The 22,776-nt window shown below is 35.1% G+C and overlaps 1 long non-coding RNA gene across 1 annotated transcript; it reads left to right on the top strand.

The window, feature by feature from the left end:
* Positions 1-16,524: 16,524 nt before the first annotated feature.
* LOC123582044 lies at positions 16,525-22,190 on the top strand. Its single transcript, XR_006704164.1, has 3 exons — positions 16,525-16,651; positions 19,684-19,756; positions 20,963-22,190. It is a non-coding gene; the product is annotated as an uncharacterized LOC123582044 (long non-coding RNA).
* Positions 22,191-22,776: the final 586 nt, after the last annotated feature.

Below are 22,776 nucleotides of genomic sequence, written 5' to 3'. Positions count from 1 at the left end.
ACCTTCTTCCTTCCTTTTCTCCTTCTTATCTCTTCCCTTCTCTAGTCTGGTTACTCTGGTTGTTGGTTTGTTTATGCAGACATACTTAATCCATTCTCTTCAAACATGTTTCACACATCCTTCTTTATTCTCCTTTCTCTCTCTCTGGATTAAGCCATATAGTTTCTCTGGCCAATTTTTATTATTTCTTTTTCCCTTCCCCTGTCATTTCTCTCTTTGTATGGGATAAGACCTCTTCCATCAGTGCCACTTCCACCCTGTTGTTTACTTGTAGCTGGAGTTTCTGTTTTTTTGTTTTGGGGTTTTGTTTGTTCATTTGTGTGTTTGCGTGTTTGAATGGTTTTGCTTTCTGTTTGTTTTTTGTTTATTTTTCTTTCCAGGGCTACTTCAACGAACAAATCAAAGCACACCTGGTAGAGGGTTCAAAACATAACTACAAGTAGGGAGATAAAGTATCCAAACTCACAACAACAGAGAGCAAGTAACACTATCCAAAAAATACCTCCTGAAGGGCCAGGCCCTGGATGTGTTTGACCTCTCTTTAATATATTAGTGCTCGCAGGTTCAGGACACATAACAAGCTTTTAAAACACATAGGGGACAGAAAGCTAGTGAAAATAATGAAACAGAAGAATTCCCCTCAAAAGAAATTCCAGGAAGAAATGACAGCTAAAGAATTGCTCAAAACAGATATAAACAATATAACTTAAGAAGAATTTAGCATAATAGTCATAATATGAATTGCAGGACTTTAAAAAGCATAGAAAACAGCAGACAATCTGTTGCTACAGAGATTAAGGAACTAAAAAATAGTCATGATGAATTGAAAAATGCTGTAAATGAGGTGCAAAATAAACTAGAGGTGGTGACAGCCAGAATTGAAGAGGCAAAGGGGAGAATAGGTGAAATAGAAGATAAAATTATGGAAAAAGATGAAGCTGAGAAAAAGAGACATAAAAAAATTCTGGATCACGAGGGGAGAATTAGAGAACTAAATGACTCAATGAAATGGAACAATATTGGTATAACAGGAGTTCCAGATGAAGAAGTAAGAGAGAAATGGGCCAAAGGTGTGCTTGAACAAATCATAGCTGAGACTTCTCCAATCTGGGGAAGTAAACAGACATTGAAATCCAGGAGGCACAGAGAACTCCCTTCAGACATAACTTGAATCGATCTTCTGCATGATATATCATAGTGGAAGTGGGAAAACACAAAGATAAAGAGAGAATTCTGAAAGTAGCCAGGCGTAAACAGGCCTTAACCTACCAGGGTAGACACATGAGGGTAGTAGCAGACCTATCTACTGAAAGTTGGCAGGCCAGAAAGGAGTGGCAGGAAATTTTCAATGTGATGAATAGGGAAAATATGCAGCCAAATAATCCTTTATCCAGAAAGCCTGTCATTCAGAATAGAAGGAGAGATAAAGATTTTCCCAAACAAACAAACACTGAAGGAATTCATCACCACTAAACCAGCCCTACAAAAAATCCTAAGGGGGACTTTGTGAGTATTGCAAAGACAACAAAGGACCAGAGACACCACTACAAACATGAAACCTACAGATAACACAATGACTCTAAACCCATATCTTTCAATAATAACACTGAATGTAAATGGACTAAATGCTCCAATCAAAAGACATAGGATATCAGAATGGATAAAAAAAAAAAAAAAGAAAAAGAAAACAAGACTTATCTATTTGCTGTCTACAAGAGACCCATTTCATTTATTTTTTATTTATTTATTTATTTTTTAAATATGTTTTTATATGAAATTTATTGTCAAATTGGTTTCCATACAGCACTCAGTGCTCATCCCAACAGGTGCCCTCCTCAATACCCATCACCCACCCTCCCCTTCCCTCCCACCCCCATCAACCCTCAGTTTGATCTCAGTTTTTAAGAGTCTTACAAGAGACCCATTTTAGACCTGAGGACACCTTCAGATTTAAAGTGAGCAGATGGACAACCATCTATCATGCTACTGAAATTCAAAAAAAAGCTGGAGTAGCCATACTTATATCAGACAAACTAGATATTAAATTAAAGGCTGTACCAAGAGATGAAGAAGGGCATTATATAATAGCTATGGGGTATATCCATCAAGAAAAGCTAAGAATTATAAATGTTTATGCACTGAATTCAGGGGCACCCAAATATATAAAACAATTAATCACACATGTAAGCTATCTTACTGAAAATAATGTGGTAATTGCAGGGGACTTTAATACTCCACTTATAGCAATGGACAGAAAATCAATAAAGAAACAATGGCCCTGAATGATACACTGGACCAGGTGGACTTGACAGATATATTCAGAACTTTTCATCCTAAAGCAGCAGAATACACATTCTTCTCAAGTGTTCATGGAACATTCTCCAAGATAGATTACATACTGCTTCATAAAACAGCCCTCAATAAATACAGAAGAATTGAGATCATAACATGCACACTTTCAGATCACAATGCTATGAAACTTGAAATCAACCACAGGAAAAGTTTGGAAAACCTCCAAATTCATGGAAGTTAAAGAACATCCTACTAAAGAAAGAATGGGTCAACCCAGGCAATTAAGGAAGAAATTAAAAAATATATGGAAACAAATGAAAATGAAAACATAACAATCCAAACCCTTTGGAAGGCATCAAATGTAGTCCTAAGAGGAAAATAAATTGCGATCCAGGCCATTTCAAGAAACAAGAAAAAAAATCCCAAATAAAAAATCTAAGAGCATATCTAAAGGAGCTAGAAGCAGAACAACAAAGAAACCCCAAACCCAGCAGAAGAAGAGAAATAATAAAGATCAGAGCATAAATAAAGATACAGAATAAAAAAAAAAAAGTAGAACAGATCAATGAAACTAAGAGCTTTTTTTTTTTGAAAAACAAACAAACAAACAAACAAACAAAATTGATAAACTCCTAGCCGGACTTCTCAAAAAGAAAAGAGAGAAGACCCAAATAGATAAAATCACAAATGAAAATGGATATTTCACAACCAATCCCTTGGAAATATAAGCAATTATCAGGGAATACTATGAAAAATTATATGCAAACAAACAGGACAACCTGAAAGAAATGGACAAATTCCTAGACACCACACACTACCAAAACTCAAATGGGAAGAAATAGAAAATTTTAACAGACCCAAAATTAGTGAAGAAATTGGAATCAATTATCAAAAATCTTCCAACAAATAAGAGTCCTGGACCACATGGCTTCCCAGGGGAATTCTACCATACATTTAAATCAGAGTTAATACCTCTCCTTCTCAAGCTGTTCCAAAAAGTAGAAATGGAAGAAAAACTTCCAGCCTCATTCTATGAAGCCAGCATTACCTTGATTCTTAAACCAGATAGAGACCCCACAAAAAAGGAGAACTACAGGCCAATAATCCCTGATGAGCATAAATGCAAAAATTCTCAACAATATACTAGCAAATCGAATTCAGCAGCACATATAAGGAATTATTCACCATGGCCAAGTGGGATTCATTCCTAAGTGACAGGACTGGTTCAATAGTCACAAATCAATCGATGTGATATGTAACATTAATAGAAGAAAGGATAAGAACCATACGATTCTGTCAATAGATTCAGAAAAAGAATTTGACAAAATACAACATCCTGTCTTACTAAAAAACCTCAAGAAAGTCTGGATTTAAGGAACATACTTAAACATCATGAAAGCCCACAGCTAATATCATCCTCAGTGAGGAAAAACAGAGCTTTCCCCCTGAGGTCAGGAACACGACAGGGATGTCCACTCTCACCACTGTTGTTTAACATGGTGTTGGAAGTCCTAGCATCAGCAATCAAACAACAAAATGAAATAAAAGGTATCAAACTTGGCAAAGAAGTCAAATTTTCACTTTTCGCAGACGACATGATACTCTACATGGAAAATCCTAAAGACTCCACCAAAAGACTCCTAGAACTGATACATGAATTCAGTAAAGTTTTAGGGTACAATATCAATGTACAGAAATTGGTTGCATTTTTATACACCATTAATGAAGCAACAAGTAGAGAAATAAACTGATCCCATTTACAATTGCACCAGGAACCATAAAATACCTAGGAATAAACCTAACCAAAGATGTAAAAGACCTGTATGCTGAAAACTAGAGAAAGCTTATGAAGGAAATTGAAGAAGACACAAAGAAATGGAAAAACATTCCATGCTCATGGATTGGAAGAATAAATATTGTTAAAATGTCAATACTATGCAAAGCTATCTACACATTCAATGCAATACCAATAAAAATTGCATCAGTATTCTTCTCAGAGCTAGAGCAAACAATTCTACAATTTGTATGGAACCACAAAAGACCTTGAATAGCCAAAATAATATTGAAGAAGAAAACCAAAGTGGGAGGCATCACAATCCCAGACTTTAGCCTCTACTACAAAGCTGTAATCATCAAGACAGTATGGTATTGGCACAAAAACAGATACACGGACCAATGGAATAGAATGGAGACCCCAGAATTGGACCCACAAAAGTATGGCCAACTAATCTCTTGACAAAGTAGGAAAGAACATCCAATGGAAAAAAGACAGTCTCTTTAGCAAATGGTTCTGGGAGAACTGGACAGTAACATGCAGAAGAATGAAACTAGACCACCTTCTGACACCATACATCAAAATAAACACAAAATGGATGAAAGATCTAAATGTGAGACAGGAAACCATCAAAACCCTAGAGGAGAAAGCAGGCAACAGCCTTGTTGACCTCAGCTGCAGCAATTTCTTACTCAACACATCTCCAAAGGCACAAGAATTAAAAGCAAAAAGGCACTATTGGGACCTCATCAAGACAAAAATCTTCTGCACTGCAAGGGAAATAATCAACAAAACTAAAAGGCAACCAATGGAATTGGAAAAGACATTTGCAAATGACATTTCAGATAAAGGGCTAGTATCCAGAATCTATAGAGAATTTACCAATCTCCACACCTGAAAAACAAATAATCCAGTGAATAAATGGGCAAAAAACATGAATAGACACTTTTCTAAAGAAGACATCCAGATGGCCAACAGACACATGAGAAGATGCTCAATGTCACTCATCATCAGGGAAATACATATCAATGCCACACTGAGATACCACCTCACACTGGTCAGAGTGGCTGAAATGAACACATCAGGAAACTACAGATACTGGAAAGGATGCAAAGAAATGGGAACCCTCTTGCACTTTTGGTGTGAATGGAAACAGGTGCAGCCGTTCTGGAAAGTGTGGAGGTTCCTCAAAAAACTAAACATAGAGCTACCCTATGACCCAGCAATAGCAATACTCAGAATGTACCCAAGATATACAGGAGTGCTGATGCATAGGGACATGTGTACCCCAATGTTTATAGCAGCACTTTCAACAATAGCCAAATTACAGAAAAAGCCTAAATGCCCATCAACTGATGAATGGATAAAGAAAATGTGGTTTATATATACAATGGAATACTACTTGACAATTAGAAATAATGAAATCCTGCCATTTGCAGCAACGTGGATGGAACTGGAAAGTACTATGCTGAGTGAAATAAGTCAATCAGAGAAGGACAGATATCATGTGTTCATGCATACGTGGATCTTGAGAAACTGAAAAGAAAACCATGGGGGAGGGGAAGAGGAAAAATAGATACAGAGAGGGAGAGAGGCAAACTACAAGAGACAATTGAATACAGAGAACAAACTAAGGGTGGGGGTGGGTGTGGGGAGAGTGAAAATAGGTGATGGGCATTGAGGAGGGCACTTGTTGGGATGAGCACTGGGTGTTGTACATAAGGCAATTTGGCAATAAATTATATTTATACAAAAACGATGTGGTTTATGTATACAATGGAATACCGTTTGGCAACAAGTAAGAATGAAATCTTGTCATTTGCAACAACATTGATGGAACTGGAGGGTATTATGCTAAGTGAAATAAGTCAGTCAAAAACAGATATCATATGTTTTCCCTCATATGTGGAATTTGAAAAACTTAACAGAAGACCAAGGGGGGAAGGGAAGAGGGAAAAATAGTTTAAAACAGAGAGGGAGGCAAACCATAAGAGACTCTTAAATACAGAGAACAAACTGAGGGTTGTTGGGGAGTGTAGGGAGAGGGGAAAAGGGGTGATGGGCATTGAGGAGGGCACTTGCTGGGATGAGCGCTGGGTGTTTATGTAAGCGATCCATCATGGGAATCTACTCCCAAAGCCAAGAGCACACTGTATGCACTGTATGTTAGCTAACTTGACAATAAATTATATTTAAAAATAAATAAATGAATGAATATGTGTTTATAACACATTTATTCTTCTATATAATTTGAAAGACAACTGCACAAAACAATAATTAAAGTTGGTGTTGAGCATACTATACATATGTAACTTTATGGCAGTCACAGCTAAAAAATAGGGGAGAAGAAATGGAGCTATAGAGGAACTATAAAGGAAGTTTTTGTGTACTATTGAAATTATTGGTACTAATCTATACTAGATGTTGGTAAATTAAAATATTAATTTTAATTCCCCAGAATAATAATTCTGATTATAACTCAAAAAATATAGTTAAATAAACAACAAAGGAATTAAAATGGTACACTAAACACCTACTTAATCCAAAAGGCAGTAATAAGAGAATAGAGGAACAAAAATCACATAAGACCTATAGAACACAAATAGCAAAATTACAAATATAAAATCCTGTTTTGTCAGGAATTACACGAGTATAAATAGATTAAACACTTCAATTAAAAAAAAACAGAGATTGATAGAATAAATTAAAAAAAAACAGGATCCAACTATATGCTGTCAACAAGAGTTTATTTCAAAACTCAAGGAAATTGTTTGAAAGTAAGCCCATGTAAAAATATATACCAGGCAAATAGTACCTAAAAACAAAAAATTTGGAGAAGCCAATAGTGGAAAAAAAATAGATGAAATTGTGACTGAAGACATGCAAGGTCATTTTATAATGATAAAAGACAATATATTGCATCATTCTATTTATCCATCTATGAATAGTCCAGATAGTAGTCTGGGCATGATATGTCTAAAATAACCAGATCCATAGAGATAGATTCGTGTTTGTCAGGCAATTGGAGAGGGCCAAAGGAGGAGAGACTGCTTAACAGGTATGAAGTTTCTTGTCAGAAGTATAAACTAAAAATTGAACAGTGTTCTGGAATGATGCAGTGGTGATGAGTGCAAAACCTCCTGAACTTACAAAAACAGATTATTTCTTTTAACATGGTTAATTTTATGGTATGTGAATTATATCTCAAGTTTATAAAAGTCAGAGATTAGCAGATTGGGTTAAAAATATACATGCAATCCAACTCTGCTGTTTATAAGGAACTCACTTCAAATTAAACTGCATAGACAATAAAAAAGTTAAAAAGTTGGGAATAGATATACTTGAAAATCAATAAAAGTATCAGTAGAAATAATAATATCTGATTTTGGGGGCTCCTGGGTGTCTGAGTCGGTTGAGCATCAACTTTGGGTAAGGAGATGATTTCATGGTTTGTGAGTTCAAGCCCCACATAGGGCTCTGTGCTGACAGCTCAGAGCCTGGAGCCTGCTTCAGATTCTGTGTCTCCCTATCTCTCTGCCTCTCTACACTCCTCCTCCTTCTGTTCCTCCTCCTCCTCTTCCTCCTCCTCCTCCTCCTCCTCCTCCTCCTCCTCCTCTTCTTCCTCTTCTTCCTCCTCCTCCTCTTCCTCCTCCTCCTTCTCTTCCTCCTCCCCCTTCTTCTTCTTCTTCTTCTTCTTCTTCTTCTTCTTCTTCTTCTTCTCTCTCTTTCTCAAAAATGAAAACACATTAAAACTTTAAAAAAATAATATCTGATTTGGGGCCATTGGGTGGCTCAGACAGTTAAGCATCTAACTCTTGACTTTGGTTTAAGTAACGATCTCTCTGTTCCTGAGATCGAGCCCTGTGTTGGGCTCTGTTCTGAGAGTGCAGAGCCTACTTCAGATTCTCTCTCTTCGTCTCTCTTTCTCTGCCCCTCCCTATCTCATGTTCTTTCTCTCTCTCTCCCATAATAAATTAATAAACTTAAAAAATAATATCTGATATCAGAGCAAAAGGAATTGCTAGAGTCAAAAAGAACGATGTTACATAATAATAAAGAGATCAACCCACCAGGAAGACTAGTGATCCTAAATGTGTATGCACCAAACAACAGAACCTCAAAATGAAAGAAGCAAGAACTGATATAGCTTTAAAAAAAAAAGAAAGAATTCCATAATTGTAATTGGAGTTATTAGCAACTCAGTGTCAGAAACTCAGAACTACTTGACATAAAATCAGCAAGGATATTAAGTATTGAAATAACACAATCAATCAACAAGATCTAATTGACATGTATAAAACATTCCACCAAATAAAGAGAGTAATATATCTTTTTTTTTTATAAGTTAGCATGGAATATCTATCAAGATGAAGTATATCTTGGGCCGTAAAAAACACCTGAAAAAAGTAAATTAATTGAAGTTATGTATAATATAATCCCCTCTATATCAATACAAATGTTCTTTGACCATGATGGGATCAAAATGAAAAAATATATATCACAAGAATATAGAATATAAATACATGGAAATCATTTTCATAGAATTCATGGAATAAAGAAGTCTCAAATGAAATTAAAAATTACATATAACTTACTGGAAATGAAAGTGCAACATATCAAAATATATGGGATTCAGCTAAAGAATTGCTGAAAGGGAGACTTACGGTATTAAATGCTTACATTAGAAAAGGGCAGGAGTGCCTGGGTGGCTCAGTCAGTGAAGCATTCAACTCTTGATTTCAGCTTAGGTCGTGATCTCATGGTTTGTGAGACTGAGCGACATGTCGGGCTCTGTGCTGACAGTGTGGAGCCTGCTTGGAATTCTGTCTCTTTCTGCTCCTCCCCCACTCACAACCTCCCCCCCCCCCCCGTCAAAAATAAATAAACACTTAAAAAAAGGGCAAGTTCTCACGTCTTTAATTTCTTCCTCAAGAAATTAGAAAAAGAAAGACAAAATGCATCCAAAGCAAGTATAAGAAAAAATTGTAAAGAAACTAATAAAATTAAAGTAAGAAAAAAATAGGTAAAATAAAATAAAAGTTAGTCCTTCAAAAAATGGCAGACCTCTAGCAATATTGGAAAAAAATAAAAAGAGAAAAGACACAACATCAACATCAAAAATGAAATAGAGGTATTACCATAGATCCTAAGGCCATAAAAAGGAAAATAAATGAATACTAAAGAAATACGATTCATAGTTTTATGCTCATAAATTCAACAACTTCAAGAAAATAGACTAATTCCTAAAAGGTCAAAAGTACCAAAAGTCAACCAAGAAGAAATAGAAAATCTGTATAATTATACAGAAATTGGTTCCATAATTTAAAAGCTCGTGAGTAAAAAAATCTCCAAGCTCAGGCATTTTCATTACTGAATCCTACCAACATATCAAGAAGAATTCACAAATTTTCCACAACCTCTTTCAGAAAATACAAGGGATGGGGCTACATTATAACACCTTTTATGTAAACTATATTACCCTAATACCAAAATCAGGAGAGGAAAAATCAAAAACAGAAACTAAATACCAGTAATTCTCATGAAATTAGACATAAAAATGTTTAACAAAATATTAGCCAACTGAAGTCAACAGTAAGTAAAATAATCACCATGACCACATGGACTTAGTTTCAGGTGTGTAAGACTGGTTTAACAATTGGAAATCAATTATTATGATTCACTATATCATCAAGCTAAAGAAGAAAATTCATATGATTATATTAATTGATACAAAAAAAGCATTTGACAAAATCCAACACTCATTTATGATAAAAAATATTAAATGTTAGAAGTATGGAGAAATTACCTCAAGTTGAAAAAAAAATCATCTAAAAACTCATACAACTAACATCATACTTAATGCTGAAATACATAATGCTTTTTCCTAAGATTGAGAACAAAGCAAGCATGTTTGTCCTTATCACTATTATTCAATATAGTGCTAGAGTTTCTAGCCAGAGCAATAAGGCAATAAAAATTAAAGTCATATAGATTGGGAATAAATAAATAGAGCTACCTATTGCCAGATGACATAATTGTCTACATAGAACATCCTAAGAAATCTATTTAAAAAAAAACAAAAACTCCTAGAATTGATAAGTGAGTTCCACTGTGTGCAGGATAGCAAGTCAACACTCACAAATCAATTCCATTTATATATATGAAAAATTAATATGTAGAAACCAACATTAAAAACACAATATAGGGGTGCCTGAATGGCTCAGTTGGTTGAGTGTCTGACTCTTGATTTCAGCTCAGGTCATGATCCCAGGGTCATGGGATCAAGCCCTGTGTCAGGCTCTGTGCTGAGCATGGAGCCTGCTTGGTATTCTTTCTCTCTCTCTCTGTCTCTCTGTCTCTCTGTCTCTCTGTCTCTCTCTCTCTCTCTCCCTCTGCCTCTCTACCTCACTTGTATTCTCTCTCTTTTAAAACAAACAAACAAGCAAACAAACAAAACACAATACATTTTACAATTGCTCCAAAAAAGAAAATACTTAAACACGTATTAAGTAACAAAACATGCACAGGATTATTGCTTATCAAAGAAATAAAATAAGACCTAAATAAATGAACAGATATACTATGATGGTGTATTAAAAGACTCAAATATAGCAAAGATGTCAATTCAAGCCAAATTGATCTACAGGTTTAATGAAATCATTATGAAAATTTATATGAGATTTATTTAAGACATAAACAAACTTACTTTAAAGTTTACCTGGAAAGAAACATACTGTAGAACAAGATTAACATCTTAACAAAAGAGAATAAAGTGGAAGGAATCACTCTATCCACAATTCAGGTTTACTGTGTAGCTACAGTAATCAAGACAGCATGGTAACAGTTAAGGAATAACTGCATAAATTAATGGAAAAGAATAGAGAACCCAATAGAGAAGCCACAAATAAACCCACAAAAATTTGCTCAACTTATCTTTGTTTTTACTGCAAAAATAATTCAATGTAGGAAATACAGCAAATGCTGTTTGAGCAACTGGGCATCCATAGACACAAAAAAATTAACCTCAACCTAAACCTCACACTTTTTAAGAAAATTAACTCAAAATGGATCATGTACTTAAATGTAAGATGTATCATTATAAAACGTTTAGAAATAGAAGTGAATCTTTAGGATGTGTGGATAGACAAAGTGTTCTCAAACGTGGTACCAAGAGCTGTGTAAAGTCATTGTAAGAACATAGAAAAAGTTACATACGTGGGAGAAATATTTACAAACTGTATATCCAACATAGAAGTTGTATCTAGTCTATATAAAGAACTCTCACACATCAACAGTAAAAACCACACAATTCAATTAGACAATAGACAAAAGACATATAAACATGCATATTACCAAAGAGATAAATAGGTAAGATGCATATGAAAGATGTTCAACATGACTAGCCATTAGAGAAATGCAAATTGAAGGCACTGTGGTACATTATTACACACCTATCAAAGTGGCTAAAAAAATTGTGAGGTCAAATGCTGGTGAGAAAGGAGAAAAAGTGGATCACTCAGACATTGCTGGTGGGAATGTAAAATGGAATAGTCATTCTGGAAAATAATTTGGCAGTTTCTTATAAAATCAAACATATGATTATTACATGACCCAACAATTGCACTCTGGGGCATTATCCCAGAGAAGTGATCATTTATACTCACAAAAATCTTGTACAAGAATATTCATAGCAGTTTTATTTATAAACATGTAAGCATATTTATAAACATATAAACATTTTATTTATAAACATTTATAATAGCTAAAAGCAGGAATCAGCCTGGATATCTTTCAATGGGTGAATGATTAAACACTATTTGCTACATTCATACCATGAAATACTATCCAGTAATCAAAAAAGAATGAACTATTGATACACACAACAATTTAGGTGAATTCCAGGGAATTATGTTGAGTGGAAAAAAAAAAAACACTCCTGAAAGGTTACATATTGTATAATTCCATTTACACAAAATGTTGAAATATCAAAATTTTAGAATAGTGTACACATTAGTGGTTATGTGGAGTTAGGGATGAGGTGAGGTGTGATTGTTGGTTGGGGAAAGGTGTGTTTATAAAATGGCAATAGGAGGGATCTTTTGGTGGTGGATGGGACTGAAGTATCTTAATTGTGCTGATGGATACATAAATTTGCACTGATGATAAATTTGCAAAGCACTAAATGCACACAAACAAAAAGACATGCAAATAAATAAAAGTTACACTGGGAAAATATGAATAAAATCAGTGGTGAATTGTATCAATGTAAATTCAATTAATGTAATGTAATTTTCTTGTGTTTGTTTCAAGTTTTTATTTAAATTCCAGTTAGTTAACATATAGTGTAATATTACTTTCTGGATAGAATTTGGTCTTTCAGACGACACCAAGTGCTCATCACAAGTACCCTCCTTAATACCTGTCACCCATTTAACCCACTTCCCCCACACCTCCCCTCCAGCAACCTTCAGTTGGTTCTGTATAGTTAGGAGTCTGTTTTATGGTTTGCCCGTCTCTCTCTTTTTCCCGTCCACTATGTTCACCTGCTTTATTTATTAAATTCCATATATGAGTGAAATTATATGGTATTTGTCTTTCTCTGACTGACTTATTTCACTTAGCATACTACATTTTAGCTCCATGTCATTGCAAATGGTAAGATTTCATTCTTTTTTGATGGCTGAGTAATATTCTGTTGTATATATATACCAAATCTTCTTTATCCATTTATCAGTCAACAAATGTTTGGACTCTTCTTATTATCTGGCTATTGTTGATAATGGTGCTATAAACACTGGGGCACATGTGTCCCTTTCAATCAGTATTTGTGTATCCTTTGGGTAAATAGCTAGTAGTGCAATTGCTGGATCATATGATAGTTCTATTTTTAGCTTTTTTGAGGAGTCTCATACTTTTTTCCAGAGTGACTGCTCCAGTTTGTATTCCTACCGACAGTGTAAGAGGGTTCCCTTTTCTTCTTATCCTCACCAACATGTGTTATTTCCTATTTTGCTAATTTTAGTCATTCTAACAGGTGTGAAGTGATATCTCATTGTAGTTTTGATTTGTATTTCCTTAATAATGAGTGATGTTAAGCATCTTTTCATGTGTCTATTATCCATCTGTATATCTTCTTTGAAAAAAAAAACTGTTCATGTCTTCTGCTCATTTCTTAATTGAATTATTTGTTTTTTGAGTGTTGAGTTTGAGAAGTTTTTTTATAGATTTTGGTTACTAACACTTTATCAGATATGTCATTTACAAATATATTCTCCCATTCTGAAGGTTGCCTTTTAGTTTTATTGATTGTTTCCTTCACCAAAACTGACCACTTTCTCACACCATACACAAAAATAAATTCAAAATGGATGGAAGGCCTAAATGTGAGGCAGGAAACTATTGAAATCTTAGAGGATAACACAAGCCGCAACCTCTGACATCAGCTGTAGCAACCTCATACTAGATACATCTCTGGAGGAAAAAAGCAAAAATGAACTACTGGACTTCATCAAAATAAAAATCTGTAATGTAATTTTCAATTAAACAGCCAAAATAATATATACTTTTAAGTGACATACTTAAGAGAAGTCTTGTGAATTTACTTTTGCAGAGGAAGGGAACAGGAGTGAATTATTTCCACCTCTCTTGGGAAGATCAATAATTAACCAAGAGATCTTTTTAAGTCAGTATGCAACATTTATATCATGTATCCCAGGGGTGCTAGGGTGATAAATGATAATGAGTTAGCTTTTACACTATTTACTTAGGACTTTTACAAGCATAATCTTAATTGAACTATATAATAGTACTGTGAGTTAAGCTGTTTAAACACCATGTTAAGAAAAACCAAGAGTGAATATGGCAAAATGCCCTCCTCATTGCCCCACAGATGGTAAGCAATAGGCAGGGAGTAAAATACAGTTCTTTATTCTTACATACCTACTACTGTCTTTGTCCTGTTCTTAACCAGAGGTTAAGAACCTATTACCTGGACTTGAAGCATTAGTGTTGGTCTTCTTTCTTCTATAGAAAAAAAAAAAAAAAACATTTACAGTATTGGTGAAAGTGCAGAAATTTACTTTTTCATCACCTCAGCGTTTAACCTTACCATCAGCTTTTGTTGTTGATGCTATGAAAATCAAGGATGGAGACCCTGAGCCTGAAGTTTTCCTGAGCAGATAGACCCAGTTTAGTCATGTAGGGTAAGCTTAATTGAGATTACTTCACAAAGTGAAGTGCATCTGGAAATGATAAGTAAAACTTAAACTATTCCCCAAGGTTGATAGGAGAGACCCACAGAAAACTGTAATGTTGTAACCAATCCCTGTGAAGAGTTAATAGTCACTGCTTTCTCATTCTATAAGCTGCCTTATAGCAATATATCCCTGAGCCTCATTCCATGTTCTGGTTTGAGTGCTCCTGGTTTATATATTGTCGTGTATGTGTGTGTGTGTGTGTGTGTGTGTGTGTGTGTGTGTGTGTGATTGCACAATAAACTTTTACTAATTGGTTTTACTTTGGCTATTTTTAACCTTTGACTTTTCATGGTGTCAGAAGTGGACTGGTGTCATGGTGTCAAAGAGGACTGAAGACTGGTGAGTAAACAGGTGTTAGTACTCACAGCACCCACTGAACTTACTGCTTTCTTGTCAACCCTGGAGGTTGAAGATAGGTCTCTCCTAGATCTGAGCTATGCTGTCTACATTCTCAACTTTCCAACTGTACTGTGCACACTTGCTTTCTATTTCTGTTTTGCATCTGGTTTCAGTTTCTGTTCATTGAAGCTCCTTGGTAAGTCACCCATTCTGTGCAAAATGGAGAAAACTGTGATTCCGAGTGTTTTGGGACAACCATTGGAAAACAACGGTCCCTCATACTTAAAACATTTTAGGGAATCTAAAGGCAACTTGGATTGCACCTCATCCTTGGAAAAGGATGTAGTGCCTTTCTTGAAAAATAAACTTACTTATAATTTGGAATTGCAATGGCCATTCTGGACAGGCTTTGTTTTAGGTAAGTCCACCCTTAATGGCACCCTTAAAAGAGAGGATCCCAAATCTCCGGAGACAATCAAATTCATTTTTTGATTGTTATGCAGAAGCTTCTAAAAGACAAAATGACCTCAAAAACAGTTCTAAAAATATTCATATACCATACAAACAGAAAATAAAATCTTTAGTAAAAAAATTTGGCAATCTGAGCATATGAGCCAGTACTTTTAATTTATTCCCTCTACCAGAAACTCAGTTTGGATCCAATTATTCTTTCAATTTTTGTACCTGAGACATGGCTAAAAGTTTAAAAGTAAAATATATAAAAACTTTGCATCTATCTGCATGTTCTCTCTCTGTTTCTCTGTATCTCCCTCTGTCTCTTTCTGAGAGACATGTTATAGATATATGATATTTTCTACCTCTGGATAATATAGACAAAATTAATTTGTAAAGAACTCTATTTAATTGACTTAAAGAAAATTAAGTATTTATATAAATTAAGTAGAATTTTGGGAACATACAAAATAACCCAAATGTTTTTCAGTTCATGTGATCCAGCATAATCTTTGATAAATAAAAGCTAATTTAAGTTTATTGGTTTAGTAAAAGCAGGCATGCCTTCAAAACTTGTTTATAAGAAAAGTAACTTGATGATGGTTTTATCATCTAACACAAGCATAATTTTTGATGTCTAATCCAAGCATATTTTTTTAGAAACAAGTGATTTCAATAAAGGTAGATAAGATCAGAGTTTATACTAAGTTAAATTAAATGATGGATATTTGTTGAATATCTAAATCATTTCCAAATAAGATAAACATTAAATGCTAAACATATCTACTTTGTGCTTTTTAATTTTTACAGAGACAAAACATATTTAAGTCTATTAATAAATATATTTATGCCACTTTGAAAAGATGTATTATGAGGAAGATTATACAGTTGGCCCTTGATCCCTGCACAGCTTAACATCAACATATAATTTTTGACTCCCCCAAAACTTAACTACTCATAGACTACTGTTGACCAGAAGCCTTACCAATAACATAATCAATTGACACATATTTTGTATGTTTTATGTATTATATGTTGTAATTTTAAAGTATCTAGAGAAAAAATATTATTGAGACAACCATAAGGAAAATGCATTTACAGCACTGTGCTGTATTTATCCAAAAAATCTACATATAAGTGGGCTCACAATTCAAACTCATGTTATTCAAAGGATCAAATTTACTTCTAAAAGTTTGAAATGCATTTAAGTTTGCTAATCTACAGTATGTTAATATGTGATAGTTCACAATTGCCTATTTCCTGGTTTTCACTGGAAAGCCAAGATTACAAATAATTTTTTAAAAGTTGGAAGAAGGGCTGAAAATACAAAACAAACTGAAGAAAAAATGTCAGAGCACTTAAAGTAATAAGCATAAATTAACTCTACACAAACTGTGCAGTGAGGCTGGAAGAATGCAGGCAAAGCAGAAGGAACCCTTTTGGAAAGTGAGAAGTGAAGCTACCATGAAAATTTCCTCTTAATGTGAATGGATTTACTGTAACTTCTTGTTTTTGAAACTGTGGTCACAGGCCATTGGTGAGTTATGATTAACACCTATTTAAATAAAGAAAATATATGTATTACCTATATACCCATGTATATATCTTTAATTTTATCAATATTTTATACATTGATTTATTATAGAGTTATTTTTAATGTTTATTGATTTATTTTGAGAGAGAGAGAGAGCAAGCAGGTGAGCAAGGTAGGGGAAGAAACAGAGGGACCAGAGTCTCCCAAGCAGGCTCCACAATGTCAGTGTAGAGCCTGATGTGGGGCTCCAACTCACAAACTGTGAGATTTTGACATGAGCTGAAATCAAGTCAGATGTTTAACCAACTGAGCTACTCAGGCGCCCCAAGAATTATTTGCTATTTATATGTAAATAAAATAATAATTTCAGAAAATGCAAAATAAATTGTATGTATGGCATACGCTGAAAATAAGAAACATGTGTCAGTTTATTAAGCCTTTATTTCAGTTTCATACATGGTTTTATATGTGTAGCATGTACTAAGCCATAATATATACTATTTAATATAGTATAGTATACTATAGAATGATCTAACATATTGTTTTAAGTTTATTTATTTATTTTGAGAGAGACCGAGAAAAAGAAAGAGAGAGCATGAATGGGGGAGAAGCAGAGACATAGAATCCCAAGCAGGCTCCCCACTCTCAGTGACGAGCCTGACGTGGAGCTCAAATTCACAAACCAAAAGATCATGACCACAGCTGAGATCAAGAGTTGGTCACTTAAGGAGTGCCTGGGTGACTCAGCCCGTTAAGCATCCGACTTCTACCCAGGTCATGATCTCTTGGTTAATGAGTTTGAGCCCCTGCATAGAGCACTGTGCTGACAGCTCAGAGCCTGGAGCCTCCTTCAGATGCTGTGTCTCCCTCTCTCTCTGCCCCTCTCCTGTTTTCTCGCTCTCTCTCAAAAAGAAATAAACATTAAAAAAGAAAAAAAAAAAAGATTTGGTCCCTTAACATACTGAGCCACCCAGGCACCCCAAATGATCTAACACATTTAAAAGGTAGTGCTCTTATACCACAGTAAATTGAGTGACAAAAGGGTCTGTGTGGTCAGCTGAAAGGGCCAATAGAAGAACATTCACCATTTCTGTCTTGTATAAACACAAGACAGTGATAACTCCTCAAGGCCAGGCTATAATCACTTTTTAATAGACTCATACTTTATTGCCTTGTCTTTTCAGATTTGCAACCAGGCAACAATCTTTGTTTAAAAGAACTTCCCCCATTTCTTCTAACTACCTGCAAGACTAGAAATTCTGGTGGCAGCTTCCCAGATATTTATAGCTGTGCCATCAGTTTAGAAGATGTTATCCCATCTTTCAAATCTTTATTCTGCCTCCTCAACATAGAGCGAACTTATTCAGCAAAAATGTAGGGATCCTGTTGCCTCTGCCTGTTCTATCATCCCAGCCTAGCAAAACAATGTCAGGATGAACTTATAAACATAAGTGAATCTCATACTGTAATTTCCAAAAGGTACATTTTTAAAAAATTATATTATGTGGAAGGAGCTTATATCCATTTAAATATCTATTTAAGGAGCTTATATCCATTTAATGTCCAAAATTAATAGAAGCAACTATTCTCTCCTCTATGATATGCATCATTTCTTTTCTAGAAAAGGTTTATAAGATTTTGAAATTGAGAAGATAACATTTGAACTAATAAATTTGAGACTGTCAGCAAAAGAGTTTTTTTACAAACTACTAGAAATAATAGAAAAGAACAGAAAACAACTATATATAAAAAGGATCTGTGTTTTCTATAAAAGAAGATATGAGAAATGAAAATGAATTTTTTAAAAAAATTTAATGTTTATTTTTGAGATAGAGAGAAAGAGAGTATGAGTAGGGTAGGGCAGAGAGAGAGGGAGACACAGAATCCGAAGCAGGCTCCAGGCTCCGAGCTGTCTCCACAGAGACCAACGCAGGGCTCAAACGCATGAACCTTGAGATCATGACCTGAACGGAAGTCAGACGCTTAACTGACTGAGCCACCCAGGTGTCCCAAAAAATGCATTTTTGATAAGGGAAAAAAATGAAGTGATTGTGTCTTAAAGTAAAATGATTGTTTCAGAATGAGAAAAGAAAAAGATAGAACAAAACTTAAATGGATATAGAAAGTTGTAGTTGGTTTGTGAAAAAGAAATCTTAAGAAAGGAATTTTATATATGGCCAACCTGACTAAAGTTAGAATGGATGTATTTAAATTAATACAAGGAAAATAATACAAAGAAAATTTTTAATATAAAAATTACGCTGGTGCAGTTAGAATTTTATTTTCTCCCTGTTAAAAGGACAAAGGTTTCTTAGGTTATTGGTCTGCTCTTAATAAGAAATCGTAAATAAAGATTTTTCTTTTTTCAATTTTTTTTAATGTTTGTTTATTTTTGAGAGAGGGAGAGACAGACAAAGAGCAAGGGGGGGGGGGTGGGGAGAGAGGGCAGGATACACAGAATCCAAAGCAAGTTTCATGTTCAGAGCTGACAGCAGAGAACCTGATGCAGGGCTCCAAGTCACAAACTGTGAGATCATGACCTGAGCTGAAGTTGGATGCTTAACTAACTGAACCACCCAGGCGCCCCAAGGTTTTTCTTTATCTTTAATATTTTTCTGTAATCTGCTTAGTAAACAAAGATTCTGTGTTTTTTCTTTGTCAGGTTTTTGATTACTTAAGGAATTGAGTCTTCTCTCTTAGGAGAACTACTTTTTTTGTTTGTTTGTTTACAACTATGTACATATTTGTATGTGTAAAATTTCATGAAAAACATTGTCAAATAAGAAATAATGCTAAATGTTCTTTAGGAAATATTTATATGGAAGTTATTAATATAAATGCTCCAGAAATTATATGAAGTTCCTGGAAACCTGATGTGTCCTCATACAACGTTATCATTCATAACTGCAGCTATTGTCTTAAAATATTATGTATCACAGAAATAACTCATTTCCCCTATCAACTGCATTATAATGAATTCTCATCTGATCTTGCTATTGCCACTTTAAGTTTTTTTTTTTTTTGGTCATTCACAGATGATTATTGTTTTCCTCTGGATGCTTTTGTAGATATATTTCATCTTCAGATAAATTTATGGAAAAGACCCTTGTGAGTACTCTAGAATGAAAGTTTATGATAACTAAGATAATAACATTGAGCTGTGTAAGAATTTCTAAAACTTTGATGGAAAACTGACAAATGCATAAAGCTACTAACAAAAGATCAAGATCAACAAGAATTAATTACAGGATACTGATGATTGTAATTTTTATGATTTCATTTAAAGCATTGCTCACTCGTTAATATTTTCTTTTCCAGTTTTAAAAGTGCCTATATAGTCAATCACTATTCTTGCTACATTTACATAAACAATCAGGCCAAGTTTACTAAAACTAAATTTGCAGACAGATTAGTCTTGCTATGCCTTTGATGGAAACAGAAATGATTATGGAGGAAAGATTATATTTCAGTAATACACCTTTATAGATATCAGATTCTGGTACTGGTCATTGTCTTTAAAGATTTTTTTTTTTTTACCTGTAAACTGGATTGAGTCCTAAATTCTTCTAATTTTCTCCAATATGTGGCTAGAAGTTTATAAGTAACATTTCCAATTTTCTCCCAGTATTTTGGTTTGGAATCACAATGCAACTAAAACTGCTCTTTCCCCAAAGCCAAGCAAGTTAAGCCGGACTTTTGACACACTCCTCAGAGGTGTCACAACAGCACACATATGGATGATCTTTATGATGATTGCCATGTGCCACTCAGAAAGATTGCCAGAGACATTCACAATCCTAACCAGGAAGATCTGTGTGATGCCCACTGCTTGCCCTAGAATCCAACATTAAAAAGCTTCTCAACTGGCTTGCCCTCCAAACTTAGAAAACTTAATTTGCAATTTGCTCAAACTATTAACCTTTGGTTTTCTGTTTCTGTAGAGATGCCTCTCATTAAATAACCTGATTGTTCCCATCATAAAAAGGTCTAATTTCAGTGAAAGCCACTTGCAACATTGCCTCCTGAAAAGAAGCACCCTGATGTTCATTCTGTCCTATGTAATCATGAGTGTATGTCTTTGCTAATACATCATGTTGTGCCTATATAAATAACTTGAAAAGCAATTTGTAAATTGACTTAGAAAGGCAAAACCTGAATCTGGTTATAACCCACTTGATTTATTTGATTGGTTAAATCTTGGCTCCTGGGAATCTCTGTTCTGGGGAATTGTTCAATCCTTGGCTATTATGTATTCTCTTTATAGTCACCATATTGTGTTCTATAGTCTCAAATGTATTAAATGTCTGTCAGCAGCTACTCACATGCAAATGGTATCCATCAGGATCAGACAACTAGATGAAACCAACAATAACCACATGAATGATGAAGATGGTGACTGCATGGCCCTCCAGCCTGATGATTCAACTAATAGAAACAGCAAATACATGAATCTTCAGCCTGATGTCATCAACAGTGGTAACTGAGAAAAACACTGTAATAGTTGGTCATGCTCTCAGCCTGCTAATAGAATGACTGAAAGGGGGGAATTGTTACAATCAAGGACAGATGGAGACCAGCCTTGAAGTTTCACTGAACAGACAGAACCGGTGTAATCATGCAGGAAACGCTTAACTGAGATTATTTTGCAAAACTAACTTGACCTGGATCATTTCTTGCTTGTACATCTGGAAATGATGAGTAAAACTTGAACTGTTTCCCAAGGTTGTTATGAGGGAGCCACTCATAACTGGCTCAAAACTGTAATATTGTAATCAATCATTATGAAGAATAAACAGCCATTGCTTTCTCACTATTTAAGCTGTTTTAAAACAGTATACCCCTGAGCCTCATTCTACGTTTTTGCTTGAGTACTCCCAGTTTGCAAACTGTCTTCTTGGTGTGTGTGCAATACATTTTTACTAAGTACACTTTCGTGATTCGTTGGTTATACTTTAGTTATTGTGAATCTTTGACAGTGCTGTGAACACTAAGCTCAAGCTATACAGTTGTGTGGACTCCAAGTGATGCCTGCTCCTGACATGGGGCTCATAAGCTGCAGAGAGAACTCCTTGTCCAAGTTTAGAAAATTCCAACAGTCAGAGCTCCATTTGTATGGAGCTAAATATTTCCTCTGTGTTATTTTGACCTGTGGGTCCTAGCCCCAGGCTCTGGAAATGCTACAACAAATGGAATTATCTTTTCTATGACAGACCTTCCAACCTTCTCACACAGTGTCCTGGGAGAAGTGGCTGGTGCTGCAAAGGCAGCTGTGAGCTGGAATGACTCTTGGGGTCATTCATCTTGGTGCACTGGGACCTGGAGGTGACAGCCTGAAGGTGCCTGGACTCTGCTAGCAGCTGTCATATGAAGATACTCAACCTGACAAGGAGGAAACAGTCATGTTTGGGGAAGGGTGGTAGAATTGCAAAAAAAAAAAAAAAAAAAAAATCAAGGAATACATTTTCTTTATATTTGGAAAAATGACTTACATGTGTGTAAAGTATCTACTTTGAAAATATTACAAACTTATATTGATAAAGTACTTTGTTTTGAAGTACCTTTTCTCTATGTTCTCTTGTGTGATCCTGCCAACAGTAATGTGACATGAGCAAGGCAAGCTTCATGTATCTGGTCAGTGGCAGAGATGAAAATGAGACCCTAAACCCAATGCTTTTTTTTTCCAGCACTTGATTCATTTCCCTTACTTAAATTGTTCTGTCAAAATTCTGGCTGCCCTTGCAGTGTCCCAGACCTAGAGACCAGCTTAAGGCTGTCTACCTGATGGACAGTTTAACATGTGGTCAATATCATCATTCTAATTTTTTTTTAATTTTTAAAAATGTTTTGATTTATTTTTGAGACAGAGAGAGACAGAGCATGAGCAGGGGAGGGGCAGAGAGAGAGAGAGACACAGAATCTGAAGCAGGCTCTGGGTTCCCAGCCGTCAGCACAGAGCCTGATGCGGGGCTCCAACTCACAGACTGTGAGATCATGACCTGAGCTGAAGTCAGATGCTTAACCAACTGAGCCACCCAGGTGCCCCCATCATTCTAGTTTTAAGATTTCTGCCTAGACCCCCTTCCTTTCTCACCTCTCTGCCCACTTATCATTTCTATATCATCCCACTT

Source organism: Leopardus geoffroyi, chromosome B3 (assembly GCF_018350155.1).
Source record: "Leopardus geoffroyi isolate Oge1 chromosome B3, O.geoffroyi_Oge1_pat1.0, whole genome shotgun sequence".
NCBI lineage: Eukaryota > Metazoa > Chordata > Mammalia > Carnivora > Felidae > Leopardus > Leopardus geoffroyi.
The sequence above is the reverse complement of the archived record's forward strand: the minus strand, read 5'-3'. Positions and strand labels throughout refer to the sequence as shown.